The sequence below is a fragment of the Tenrec ecaudatus genome, chromosome 1, assembly GCF_050624435.1.
Source record: "Tenrec ecaudatus isolate mTenEca1 chromosome 1, mTenEca1.hap1, whole genome shotgun sequence".
NCBI classification, from domain to species: domain Eukaryota; kingdom Metazoa; phylum Chordata; class Mammalia; order Afrosoricida; family Tenrecidae; genus Tenrec; species Tenrec ecaudatus.
Genome location: NC_134530.1, coordinates 243,201,962 through 243,216,048, shown reverse-complemented (window position 1 = coordinate 243,216,048; position 14,087 = coordinate 243,201,962).

Below are 14,087 nucleotides of genomic sequence, written 5' to 3'. Positions count from 1 at the left end.
TAATATGGCAATACATTGAGGAAGTGAACCTACTTTGGGCCTCTGCTCAAGCCCTCCCCCAACACAAAAACACTGTTCTAACAAACTGGCATTCTGTGATTCTCACCCTCCCAACATGATCGCTGAAGACAAAATGGGTGGATAAGCAAATGTGATGAAGAAACCTGATGGTGCCCGGCTCTTAAAAGATACAGCATCTGAGAGTTTAAAGGATTGAAGTTAAACAAGCAGCCATCTAGAAGAGAAGCCAGAAACCAATGTGGAAGAAACACACCACCCGGTATGATCATGAGGTGTCAACAGGATGAGGAAACAGACATCAGAAGACCACAAACTAACAAAAATATTGTTGAGAATGAGGGGGTTCAGAGCAGAAACCCAAAACCCATCTGTAACCTATAGGACATCCCCTCATAGAAGGGCCACAGGAAGGGATGAGTCAACCAGGCCGCCATATAGCACCGATAAAACACCCAATATCCCTCTGATTCTCTGAGGTTTCCTCAACCTCACTATCATGACCCCAGCCCTGCCTTTCAGTTCTGCCTAGACCAGAGCATGTGCACTGGTACAGATAAAAGCTTACAATACATGGAATCCAGGTCAGAAAAAATCCCTCTGAAACAGAAATGGGAGTAGCAATACCAAGAGAGTAGGTGAAAAGTGGGGAGAGGAAAGGATGAAGGGGGAACCAATAACAATGATTGATTCATAAAGCCCCCAGGGGATGAACAACAGAAACGTAGATGAAGGGTGGCAGTGGTCAGTGTAAGACATGAAAACAATAATAATTTATAAGTTATCAAGGTGTCATGGGGGTTGGAGGGAGAGGAACTTTTATTAGGGCTCAAATAGAAAGTGAATGTTTAGAAGATGATGATAATATAGGTACAACTATGTTTGATATGATACGATTGATATATGGAATGTTATGAATTTTAAGAGTCCCAGTAAAATAACGTTTTAAAAAAGAAACACCCAACTATAAAAAGCCCTGGTCCAGATGGCTTTAGAGGAGAATTATACTAAATATTCAGAGAAGAGCTGACACCAATCTACACAAACTGTTCCAGACTATACAAATGGACAGTAAACCTTCAAACTCATTCTATGAAGCCCGCATAACCCTGATGCCAAAACCTACAGACCAATATCCCCCATGAACATAGATGCAAAAATTCTCAACAAAATCTTGACCAATAGAATCCAACAACATATCAACAACAACAAAAATACATCATGACCAAGTAGGATTCAAACCAGAGATTCAGGGATGGTTCAACATTCAAAAAACAAGAAGGAAAGAAAGAGAGCAATGGATTAGACCCCACACTAGCACACCAAGCCCTGAGGACAGCATCTCTGCACGGAGCTGCTAAGGCTCAGAGAGGATTGTAAGACCTGATGTCCCCTAACTGGAGCATACCTCGACAGAGGGCATACTCTACTTGGGACACACAGTAGAGAGTGAATCCAGTCTGACTAAGCCACACACAGTGGGACGAACCAAGAAGGGAAAATAACAGATCAGCAACGGTAACAAAGCAAAGCCACAAAACTTCTGAGGAGCCCCCAAATTAGACTTCAGAACCCCTGAGGACCACTGGGGAGAGTGTCATAAAGGTCAGTGGACAGACCTGGAATTATGTATGCTTTTTTTGGGGAGGGGGGGGCAGGCTGGTGATAGGGTTGTTTTTTTTTTTCTTTAGTTGTTTTCTCTCTTTTTATTCAATCTTTTGTTTTGTCTACATTATTGTTGTTTTGTCTACCTATATAAGCTAGGCATGGGAAGTGTGGTAGTTGCATAACCTGGTATAAATAAAACTATTGCGCATGAAGGGGTGGAGTCTAGCCCTGTCAATCAGGTCACAGCTTGATGACCCCACTTGGAGGCATTACAGAGATAAATAGCTCAGTGGTGGCCAGACCCACACTCTCTGCTTGCCATGCCTGTTGACAAGCCCCATGGAGCTACAGTGATGGAGTCAGAGCCTGGAGCTGGAGGACCCATGTGGAGACCCCTGCCAGGGGTGACTTTCTTCCACACCACTGGATCCACAAGAATTTCCACCCTCAAACCTGTGATCTTTCTACATTCAGTATCATTGGTTGGTTGCATGAGTCTAAAGAGGAATTTATGAACTAGTATCCCCATATGGGGCAAAATCAGGTTTATGGACTTGATTTGGATGAGGCTGGGATGTTTTCTTAATGTACAATTGCTTTTTGATATAAAGCTCTCTCTTATACACCTATTAATGTCCATGAATTTGTTTCTCTAGGCAACGTAGACTAACAGGAAGTAAGCTGAAGGAGAAAGAAGGAGACCGATGGTGCCAGAGGACTTGGGGGCAGAGGTGAAGGCAGGAGAAGGAAGCAGTGGGCAAACAACATCATAGACAGGTGAACAACTAATGAATTAAAATCAACAATGAGGAAGACGTAGAGATTGTTGTGGTGTTGGAGGAACAGCAATCTAGCTGAGAGGAATTAATAAGAGGCAGAAGAAGGGTGAGTGTGATAGTGGGAAAGGAGGAAGGTAAAAGGAAACAGGAAATATCTAGGAAGCAAAGCTATGGATAAAGGTACACACATAGGTGTGTACAAATATAAATATTTTAATTCATAAGAATAGAGGTATTGGCCTATGTACATATATTTATATGGCAATACATTGAGGAAATGGAAGGACTTTGGGCCTCTGCTCAAGCCCCCTCTCAACACAGTATTCTTATACTTTGTTCTAACCAGCTGGCGTTCTGTGGTGCTCACACTCTTGACGCAATAGTTGAAGATAAAATGGGTGGATAAGCAAATGTGGTGAAGAAACCTGATGGTGCACGGCTATCAAAAGATATAGTGTCTGGGGTCTTAAAGTCTTGAAGTTCAAAAAGCAGCCATCTAGCAGAGAAGCAACAAAGAAGCACATAGGAGAAGCACACCAGCCTGTGCGATTATGAGGTGTTGACAGAATCATGAAACAGACATCAGAAGACCCCAAACAAACAAACAAAAATATTGTTGAGAATGAGTGCAGTGTGAACAGAGACCTAAAGACTATTTGTGGACAATAGGACACTCCCTCACATCAGGGTCACAAGGAAGGGATGAGTTTATCAGGGCATAGTATAGCACCAATGAAACACACAATAACCTTCTGGTTCATTAAGACTTCCTCACCCCCACTATCATGACCACAGTCCTGCCTTTCACTTCTGGTACACTGGAGCATATACACTCATAGAGATAAGAGCTCATGACACACAGAAGCCAGCTCAGATAAACCCCTTAGGAACAGAAATGGGAGTAACCATCCAGGAGTGTAAGGGGAAGGTAGGGGGCAAGAGAAGAGAAATGGGTAAGGGAGACAACAGTCAGTATAAGATATAAAAATAATCATTTATAATGTATCCAGGTGGCATGAGGGTGGGATGGGGAGATGGGAGGGTAAAAAAAGGAGCTGATAGGTGGGATTAAATAGAAAGTAAATGTTTAGGAAATGATACTGGCAACATATTTACAAATCCATGTGAAAATTGATGTATGGATTATTATAAGAACTGTAAGAGCACCCAGTAGCACTGAAATAGTACATGCCATGTGGCAATGCTCAATGATCACCATTATTGGGTGGACACTCCTGCACTGGTGTTCAGTACACTACAGAAGAGATTCATGACCAAGCATAGGTGAAATGTGTCTGTCCCAAAGAAGATCTCACTTCTGTTGATGGAGGAGGGCAGATAGAGAGACTTGCCCTTGTGAAAAATGCTGGACCCTGCTCTTTACAGATCCCCAGCAAAGAATCTATCCTGTACTCTATGGATGATCATGCATTTTTAACTGAGCTTATGTTTAGTCCTTGGTGACTCGGGACCCATACAAAAATTCCTTAGACTTTAGATTCTATGTTCTTAAGAAGTATAGCACACTATATAAGCCATAGCATTAAAATCTGTGTCAGAAAACTCACTAAGTGAACCAGACTTGACTTTAAACACATCTTCTGCAGATTAAAGGAATTTATACACTCATTTGGAATAAAAGGCATAACACATTAGTGAGAGAAGAATACTGCTACCCCAAACTAATGGATTTGAAAGGCATAGGACTTCAGTTCAAATCTCTTACACTTGAGGTCGCCTAGTAATAGGAAACTTAAAACAACCATGTATTTGCCACTTACATTTTTTTTAGTTTTTAAGACATGTCTTAGTTCTGCAGACATAGTTCTGCCATAGTGAATGAGTGTTATTGGACTGTGCCCTGTGTCTAACCTCCATTGTTTACTTCAACAGAACTGTCACTTAAGTTATATATATATATATATATATATATTTCCCCTTATCTCAATAGTATTTTAAATCATTGGCTAGTTTAACTGCAAAGTCAGTAGTTTTCTACTCTTGTTAAGAGTTACTGTCTTCTGAAACTTACAGAGGCAGTCTTACCTTGACCTATAGAATTGTTATGTGTCAGAATCAACTTAATGTCAGTGAAGTGAGGATGACTATTAGAATTGCCAAAGGCACTATGGAGGTTACTTATATTGTCTCTGAAAAAGTTCATAATTATCTCTCTCAAAAAGCTGATAATGCTTCCAATAAAGTAGAATAGGGATATAGATCAACCTTATGTATGAAAAGATTTTGAGCTCAATCTTAAAGCCTTAACTTAAAAACCAATCAGTTCTGGCCCTGCTCAAAAGCTATCCTCATAAAGTGATGACTGAATATAGGAGTGTTACAGCAAAGTGTGCTGAAGAAATTAGATAGTGCTTGGTTATCAAAAAGAATAGAGTTGTGGATCTTAAAATGTTTTCTTAAAATAAGCTGCCATATATATAAGGGCTCAGCTAAACCGACACAGAAGAGCACCAGTCTATGTAATCCAAGAGTTGTAAAAAATAAATTCCTTTATCAGAGGAGGGAAATGTCTTAGAGCTTAAATTCTGTGTACCTGGTTATCAGGAGGATAGGAATGACATGAAAGCCCAAAATCCATTGGCAAAGTCTTCACTAGGCTTACGCTTCCAAAACATTCCCTTGGATTGTTACCAGGAATGCGAATAGCTTTGCTCTCAGAGTTCATCAGAAAGAGAATCAGTGCAGATAGAGTTAGGCTAAACTTTAAAATCTTATGATTTTTTCCCTATGATTCATTCTTAATTTGTTTGCGTTTTTATTATTTTTTGCTCTCCTTAGGATTGAAATTTTTCTGTTTTATTTGGTTATTGTTGTTGGATCATCATGACTATGTTTTATTGTGTTGGGTCATTATTATTGAAGTTTTTCTCTGTTATTTGGTTATTGTTGTTGGATTTGTATGATTTTCTTTATGTGATATCCAGGATGAGTAAATCTATTGGGACAGTAGGTAGACTAATAGTTTCTTAGAATTATGGAAAGAGGTACAGGGAGGAGGTGTAATAATAATGAGTACAAAATGAAGAAAATGTTCTACAATTGATTGTAGTGATGATTACACAACTCTATAAATTTATTGCAACCATTGAATCGCATGGTACATGAATTATGTCAATAAAGCTGTTTTTACAAACTAATAAAAATAAAGAAAAGGGCTTTTCCCTTTAAAAGTTTTATCTTTAGTTGAGGAGACAGCACAGATAGACTATATGGTGCATGACAATAGAAAGCAATGAACACTGAACATTTAATGAATGGTCAAAAACAAGTGTCTCAAATATCATAGATGAGAACTGTTTCTGAAGGTAGAGCAGTTGTACAAATTTTCTGAAAAGGGATGATATCACTTTTGTTTCAGTTACCATGGCTATGTAGTACATCACTCCAAACTTCAGTGGCTTGAGGAAAAACTAATTTATTATTTTTCATGATTATATGGCTTGGCTCGGATGCCCCTCTGCTAATCGCTTCTGAGATACTTCTTGAAGAAGCATCTAGGTCTATGAATTTGGTGGATGCTGATGGGAGACCTTTGCAGGGGCGGCCATTGTTCTCTAGGAAATATCTTATCCTCCATTAGGTTAGCCTAGTATCTTTGCATGGAGATCTCAGAGCAGCATGAAAGAGGATACAAGTGGAAGCTGTAAGATTTCTGTAAGGACCAGGAGCCAAAACACACATAATGTCACTCCCAGTTCAATTATGAAATTTAAATGTGTAGAAAAGTTGCAAATGTATATTGCAAAGGGGCATGCATATTGGAATCAGATGATCTAGTTACTGACCATTAAAAAATCAACTACAGTCCAGTTTGGCAACTATCTCTATAAATCTGCCTTGCCATTATACTGCCAATCTCTTGAGGGTGGAAAAAGAATGGACTAACTGTTTGCTCTGACTAACAGAATTTATAACAGTAAGGTTAATAAATAAAGAGAATAAAGGTAAGAGCAGAAATCTATAAAATATAAAACATAAAAATAATAGAGAAATTGAATGAAATAAAAAGTGATTCAATGAGAAAATTAATAAATTTGTAAATATCCAGGAAGAAAGTGAGAAAATATAAACTACAAATGTTAGTAATAAGAGAAAGACCATCACTACATATCCTACAGACATTAAAAGGAAAAATAAGGGAATGTGCACTGGAGAATTCTTGAAAACATGATAATTTTCAGATTTTAATTCTCCATAAATTGATGACAAGCATAACATAGCTATAATTAAAACACCAGCATATTGTAAAAAAATTTTAGGGAGGGGATTCTAAAATGTATATAGAAATGCAAAACAAAACCAAAAAAACCTAGAACAACTGAATAATATATTTTTTAAGTTGGTGGATTTATTTTATTTTGATTCTTACTATAAATTTAAATCTACAGTAATCAAAATAGTGTGCATCAAAAGACTTGATTTACAATTTAAGCACTGATACCTTTGCATCCTTCAGGTTTGGATTATATTATTTCCAATCCTTGGATCACAGAGTTCAATGTGCTTCTTCTATGTGGGCTTAGTGAATGTCTCATTTAGAAGGCTGTTTGCTTGAAAACAGGACTTTAAGACCTCATTTAAAGAGTAAAAAGGGAACCACAGTCTGAAAATTATTTTGAAAGAGCCAAGAAGACAAGGGACTAATCTTTAAAACCTACAGAAAACATCAATACCTCAATTAAAGAATGGCAAGTAATCCAATTAAAAAATAGATAAAGGACACATTCAGTTGAGATGACATACAAATGACCAACAAACATATGAAGAATTGTTCACAATCACTAACCATCTGAGAGATGAAAATCAGAACAGCAATTAGGTACTACCTGTGTTAGACAGGGTTCTCTAGAGAGACAAAACCAGATCGCTAGTAATTATATAGATAGATGATAGATAGATAGATAGATAGATAGATAGATAGATAGATAGATAGATAGATAGATAACACAAGAAATGAACAGTTAAATTATAAAGCAGTACAAATGGCTCAGTGTAACTCACTCCCATGAGAGAGTTGTGAGACACTGGCAGTCCTTTAAGTTTTGTAGAGAGAGCTAGGCTATCTCAGCACAGGCAGCAAACAACAAGGCAGGTCACCAACTGTCAGTCTCCAGCTCCAGAGATGTAAATTCCAATTGTGTGGTCTTAAAGGGACCTCAAATTACAGGAACACAGTCCACAGGCTAGGTGTCCTACAGTTAGTATAGCCTGTAAATTGGGGAACAGAACAAGCAAGACAGCCGCACACTGGTCCGATGATCAAAAAGCAAGAGACAAGAAAGGTGAGGCTTACCAAGCCATTTATCTCTTTGTCCTTCAATTAATCCCACTTGTGTTTATCGGCCAGGCTGGCACAATAAACTATCTCACTACCTTACACTGACAATGACACTAAGCTCAAAATAGCAGAAAATAACAAATGCTGACCAGGGTGTGGAAAGTTTTGAACCCTGCTGGTAGACAATGTAATTATATGAAATCACTGTGGAAATAAATATGACAATACTGCAAAAAAAACTGAGCCTAGAAATTCCATACAATTCAGCAATACTTCTGCTGGGTATATATTCACAAGAAGTAAGAAACAATACATACAAACATATGTCCACCCGTGCTTACAGAAGCACTACTCACAGTGGCAAAAAGGTGGAAACAACATGAATGGCCATCAGAAGAATGGATAAAGAAATATCGACAGATATACACAATGGAATCCTACCAAATTAAGCAAACACACAGCCATCGTGTGAAATCCATCTCGTAATAACCATGTAGGACAGATTAGACCTGCCCATGTGAGTTTCTGAGACTGCACCTATTCTTTTTATAAATTTGGAGTTAATACATATATCATTCTATAGTTCAATCACATCATACATATTGTACAATTATGACCAAAATCAGTTTCCAAACATTCTTTTCCTTCCTGGACTCCTTGACATTGCCTCCCCCACACCAACCACCTCCTAACCCCACCACCACCACTGTACCCCTCCACCCCAAAACCCTTATTCTACTTGCTGCCCCTACAGGTTCATCAATCCCACATTTCATATACCAAAAAACAGAAAAACATATAACACAAATTCAAGATGGTGACCCCTAAAGACATAACACATCTGATATAAACCTAATATGAGCAAACAAAAAAACACAAAACAAAACAAGATTGGGAAGCCCCATCTTTCTCCAGGGTTGCTTGTGGTTTCAAACTACTGACTTTGGTTAGCAGGCCAACACGTTATTCCTATGCCACCAGAGCTGAAAACCAATGGTATAACTATAAAACACCTTATTGAATGGGTGAACCTGGAGAACATTCCGCTGAGTAAAATTAGTCCATCATAAAAGGACATATAGGAGACCACTGTTATAGGAAAGCAATCCAAAATAAGAGTTTTCACATCAAAGGGAACAAACTTTGGAATTAGTTGAGTGTGGGGGCAGAGTGAGGAGAACAAGGGAGAGAAGAGAAAGCAAGGGGCTAGACTATTGGCACGTATTAACTTGGGTGAAATGGAAATCCACAAGGAGAAGAGTAATCAGGAATGGGTGATGGGTAAACTATTGGAAAATTTTATGAATAGTGTAAACTTTTGAATTAAAAATTGATGATCTGAAATGCAAACCCCACCTAACTTAAAGTAAATAATAATAATAAACACTTGTGGATTTTACACATAGATTGACAGATAGATGATAGAGAGATAGCAGATAGATAGATAGATGTACCACCACTTTTGTGTCAGTGTGTCATACTTGTGGCTTGTTTTTGCTATGCTGCTGAAGGTAAGATCACTGGCAATTTCAAATACCAGCAGGGCCACCCAAAGGGAACAGGTTTCAATAGCGCTTCCAGACTGAGAATAAACTACAAAGAAGGATAATTCAGAGGAATTATCCACAGACACCCCATGGATAGCGTGGACATATTATCAGTTACTGAAAACATAATGAATAGCAATAGAACCTGGTCAGACAGTGCTGGAAGATGAACCATTCAGGTGTGAAGGCATTCAGACTATGACTGAGGAAGAGCTGCCTTGGTGAAGTAGTGTCATAACCATAATGACACAGAGGGAGCGAAGCCTTCAGTACCTTCATTTGCTGATGGAGCACAACTCAAAATGATAAGAAACCACTGTGAACATCAAGGAATAATTGAAAGATTCTGTAGGGAAATTATAAATGAAACCAAAAAAATCGAAAGAAGATGGAAAGAACACACAGAATCAAAGCGCCATTCAGAATTAGTCAATATTCAACCATTTCAAGACGTAGCATATGAACAAGAACTAATGATACTGAAAATATGATGACACCAAAAGGCGAGTCAAGATCACCTGTGATCGTCCTACATCGTGACTCACCAGTAGCTACAAGGTCAGTATACACATGGCATGGTGCCGACAGCTCTCATGAGGTTGCCCCTGGAGACAAACAGAGTCCTACCAATCAGGTAAAGGGCAGCTCCCAGTTTCTCTCTTATAGAAAGACCCTACTTCCCAGGAAGCATCATCAGGAGATGACTTGATCGAACCCAAGTTGGACTCCACTCTTCCTTAAGTGCAAGTCGGTACAAACTCTAATTACCATAGTCGGAGGGAATCATCATGCATGAAAGGCAAGCATTTCTTATGACTCCAGAACCGTGATAGTGGTAGATTAACCATCTTAAGCAGCTAGCAGGCAACATATTGCAAGTCTCTCCAAGTGACAGAAGCCAAAAGACATCCTGAATTACATAGAAATGTCACAGAAAATGCATCCATATAAAATTCTCTCTCCTTTTCTTATGATCTCACTTGACAGCTCCTCTTGTTCCCATACTCTAAATAAATCACTGAATGAAAATGTAGATTTATCATTGAATGGATCTGCAAGATTTTCACTATTCTCACTATTTTTCATTCAGAATATCCATAGTTTTTTCTGTCCTTACATAAAACTCTCAGTTCTAGGTCATCTTATTATGTCAAATTAGGAATGGGATTTCTCAGGATCTTTGCACTGTATGTGCATGTAGTTCCAAAGATTAACCGCAGAGTTCTCATACCGTAGACATATCCAATAGTTCTTGCCTATCAGCTACACATCTAACATATGCCACTGAAGCTAAGCCACTCCCACAATTGTGTGGGGTTTCTATAAGGGCTTGTTGCTGAATTTTTTTTTATTTCAGATTTTAGTCCTTGAAATTAATCTTATGGAACTGGGCTCATAAAAAGGATGGGTGGAGAATGAGAAAGTAGAGAGTGAGAAAATTCCTAAATAGGTTAAATTATTTTTACTTTCATTGATCTCTAGGCTAATTATAAGAGCAGGCAATCATAAATGTGATAATGAGCAGAAAGAGGAGGTGGAGGAGAAGGAAAAAGAAAAGTATGAGAGCCACAGACAGAGGATAGTGATTACAAAGAGAAACAAACATATTGCTGTCAAGTTGATTCTGTCCATTGAGGAAGCTCTAGCACAACATAGAACTTCCCTCTAAGGAAGGAAGAAGCCAAACCTCTAAAGGCAATATTAAAAGAGTCTACAGCCAAAATATTGACTGATGTAGAAAACATCAAAGAAGATAGAAGGACTATGCTGAGCATTCATAAGGTAAAGAATTAATCAAGAGCATGTGCTTAGGAGCAAACTCTGTGACACGGATTGGTGGGGACCAAAGACTGCACAAAAGTTTTCTATCTCTGCCTCAGAGCCCCTGGTTACCATGAAAATTGGGGAAGAATTAATTGATACTGTAGCAAGCCATTTGGTATTAAATAATTTGAAGAAAACTAGGTATCAGAATAGGTTCATACTGTGAGAGTAACTGAGAATAAAATTACTTGAAATTTACCAGTCTATGAAATGTAACCAAGAATGAAATAGTTTATCATCCATTTTTCTCTATATGGCAGAGTGACCTTTCCTGTTACTCCCTCAAGATCTCCTGAGTTAATTACAAACACAAATAAGCTTTACTGATGAAAAGATAACTTTAACAAATTCCTCCTGAACACAGTTGGATATTGCAAGCTTCTCTCCCAGTCACTCAGTTCCATCAAGTTCTTGTCCCAAAGAAAATAAAATAGAATGCTGTGCTAAATATGAGCTAACAAGATACCAGATAAGGCCAAACACGCTTCTCTAAACACTTCCATTGAGTTGATTCTGACTCAAAGCAATCCTATAAGTTAGAATGAAACTGACCTTGTGAATTTCCAAGACTGTAAATCTTTACAGAAACAAAGACTCATCTTCTCCCGTGGAATGAATGGTAGGTTCATACTGCAGATTTTGCAGTTAGCAACCCAACACGTAACTCACTATGCCAGAGGACTCTAGAACATATTAAACTAGCATCTGGTGCTAGCCCCAATGGTACCCAATCAGGAATGGGACAAAGTTGGTGTTGTAGACCATCAGTCCTACCAACTGGTTCACCACGCTAGATATAAAAGATGCATTTTTCTGTAGCCTTATAAAAGACCAAGGTCAAGAACTGTTTACTTTTAAATAGGAAAAACCACAGGGGGATCCCAAAGGGAAATTATGTTGGGTTGTTTTGCCACAAGAATTAAAAAATAAAAAACTACCCCACTCTAAATGGGATTCCTCTAGCTAAAGCTCTAAGGTCCCGACAGCAGTCTGGTGTCCTGTTTCCTGGGAGCACAAACAGAGTCCATAGATTCCACTTCATTGTTGAAGTCACCCAGGAGATTTCTTCAGGGATGAAATAACTTGGAAGCTGCATCCAACCTAGGAACCACAATCCAGCAGAAAGGTAGGAAAAATGAATCAACCTATAAGACAGTTGATAAAAATTTGCCAAGAAGTCACTCACTTGAATAGAAGTCTTTCCTATATCTCTTTAAAGAATTAAAATAGCACCTAAACAAAAAAATTGAAAACCTAGGCTGCCATCAGTTCGACGCTTACTCAGCAGCCCTAGCTAGGATTTCTGAAGCTGTAAATCTTCATGGGAGCAAATAGCCTCCTCTCTGTCTCACATAGAAGCTAGAAAGTTTGAACGTTGAGCCTCGTGGTTAGCAGTCCAATACTTAGCAAAAGTGCCTGTGGTTAAAATTAAGACAATTTAGCTTATATAGGGGAAGAGCTCTTTCAGTCTAACTTCTGGGTGATGAATGATGATTGACTTGACGTCATGATCACATTAAGTCCAGAATGAAAGACTGGAGACTGTTCTGATGAGCAATAACCAAAACAGCTACTGAGACTGCTTTAAGAAAAGTCCATAAAGTGTGACTACTATTCATAGATTGCTTGCAAAGAGATCGTTTTTTTAAAATATATTTTCAGTTTTTGAAAATGTGAATGGCTTCTTTTCTGGGATGGATCCATCACATTTTTATCATTTCAGGAATGTCCATACTAATCTGTGGTCTAGAAAAAAATTTTCTCTATCTAGGAATGACCTTTCTTTCACTCCTTTCTAGTACTGGAAGCTTAATTTTACAGAACTATTTGTAAGATATAACTTACTTAGGCAACCATATAGGTTTTTACTTATAAAAAAATTGGTTAAAACTGAAGACAAAAGTGTTAACTGTGTCATTTTGTTTTCCCCTACCACAATCCAATTTTAAACAAGATTTAATTAATTTCATCTCTGGATAGAGGACTAAAAATTAAAATTTGTTTTAATAAATTTTTAATTTTAATAAAATTTTACTTTATTTAATAAAAGTATCAACCTCATTAATTATTAACCCATGTCAATCCTTGGCTCCAAACTCACTCCATTAGAAAGGCAGAATGAGGGAGCCAACCTTTCAAAAAGTAGTAAATTGGCTGCTTACCCTTTAGATTTATTTTGTTTTCACTGACTTGTAAATGAAAGCCAGCAAAAAAAAAATGGCAACAACCAAAACATGTAACTTTGTGGACTCATGTTACAGCAATTTTAGTAACTCTGCCTTATGTGCCAATATCAAAGGAACAAAGACAGTAAAGGAAAAACAAAAACACATAAAAAACACATCTCTTTTCAAGCAATCATTTCACGTAGTAGAAACCACAACTTTACGACTTTTTCAGCAGAGGTGGTGCATTCTTTTTCAAATTCTCTTATTCCTTTGAGGCATTAAAACTACACTCCAATGCAACGGTCTGTCAATTAGCCATTAAAAAGCTTAACACATGATATAAGTGACAAGAATATAATCTATAAGCATATTTTTAAACCATAGCTATTTCTTAATTCTCCAAACACCTCATAATGAAAAGTTTTCTGGAAGATTATTAGGTATGAACCTGATCCCAGCTCTACTTGCCAGTGATGGAATTAGAGCCCACACTGGTAGCTGGCAACGAGAAAGTTGTGATCTGCCCCTCAGTTAAGCTGGGTTCTCTTCATAGTTGAGAATCTAAACAAGTGATTCTTATACATTCATATATAGGAAAAAAAACTTAGATAAAAAATGGCTTACACAGTTATAGAAGTAGTTAAGTCCAAGCACAGGCAAGTACCAAGACTGTGGGTCAAATATTGGAGACTTCTCCAGATTCACTCAGCTATGGGGCCTGATGAACCCAGTAAAGGCAGGAACATGAAAAGCTGATGACTTCAAAGGTGAATAAATCCAAGGTCATGGGGTTAGATGACATGCCATTAAAGATTCCAAGTTTAGGCAGACAATTTAGGCAAGA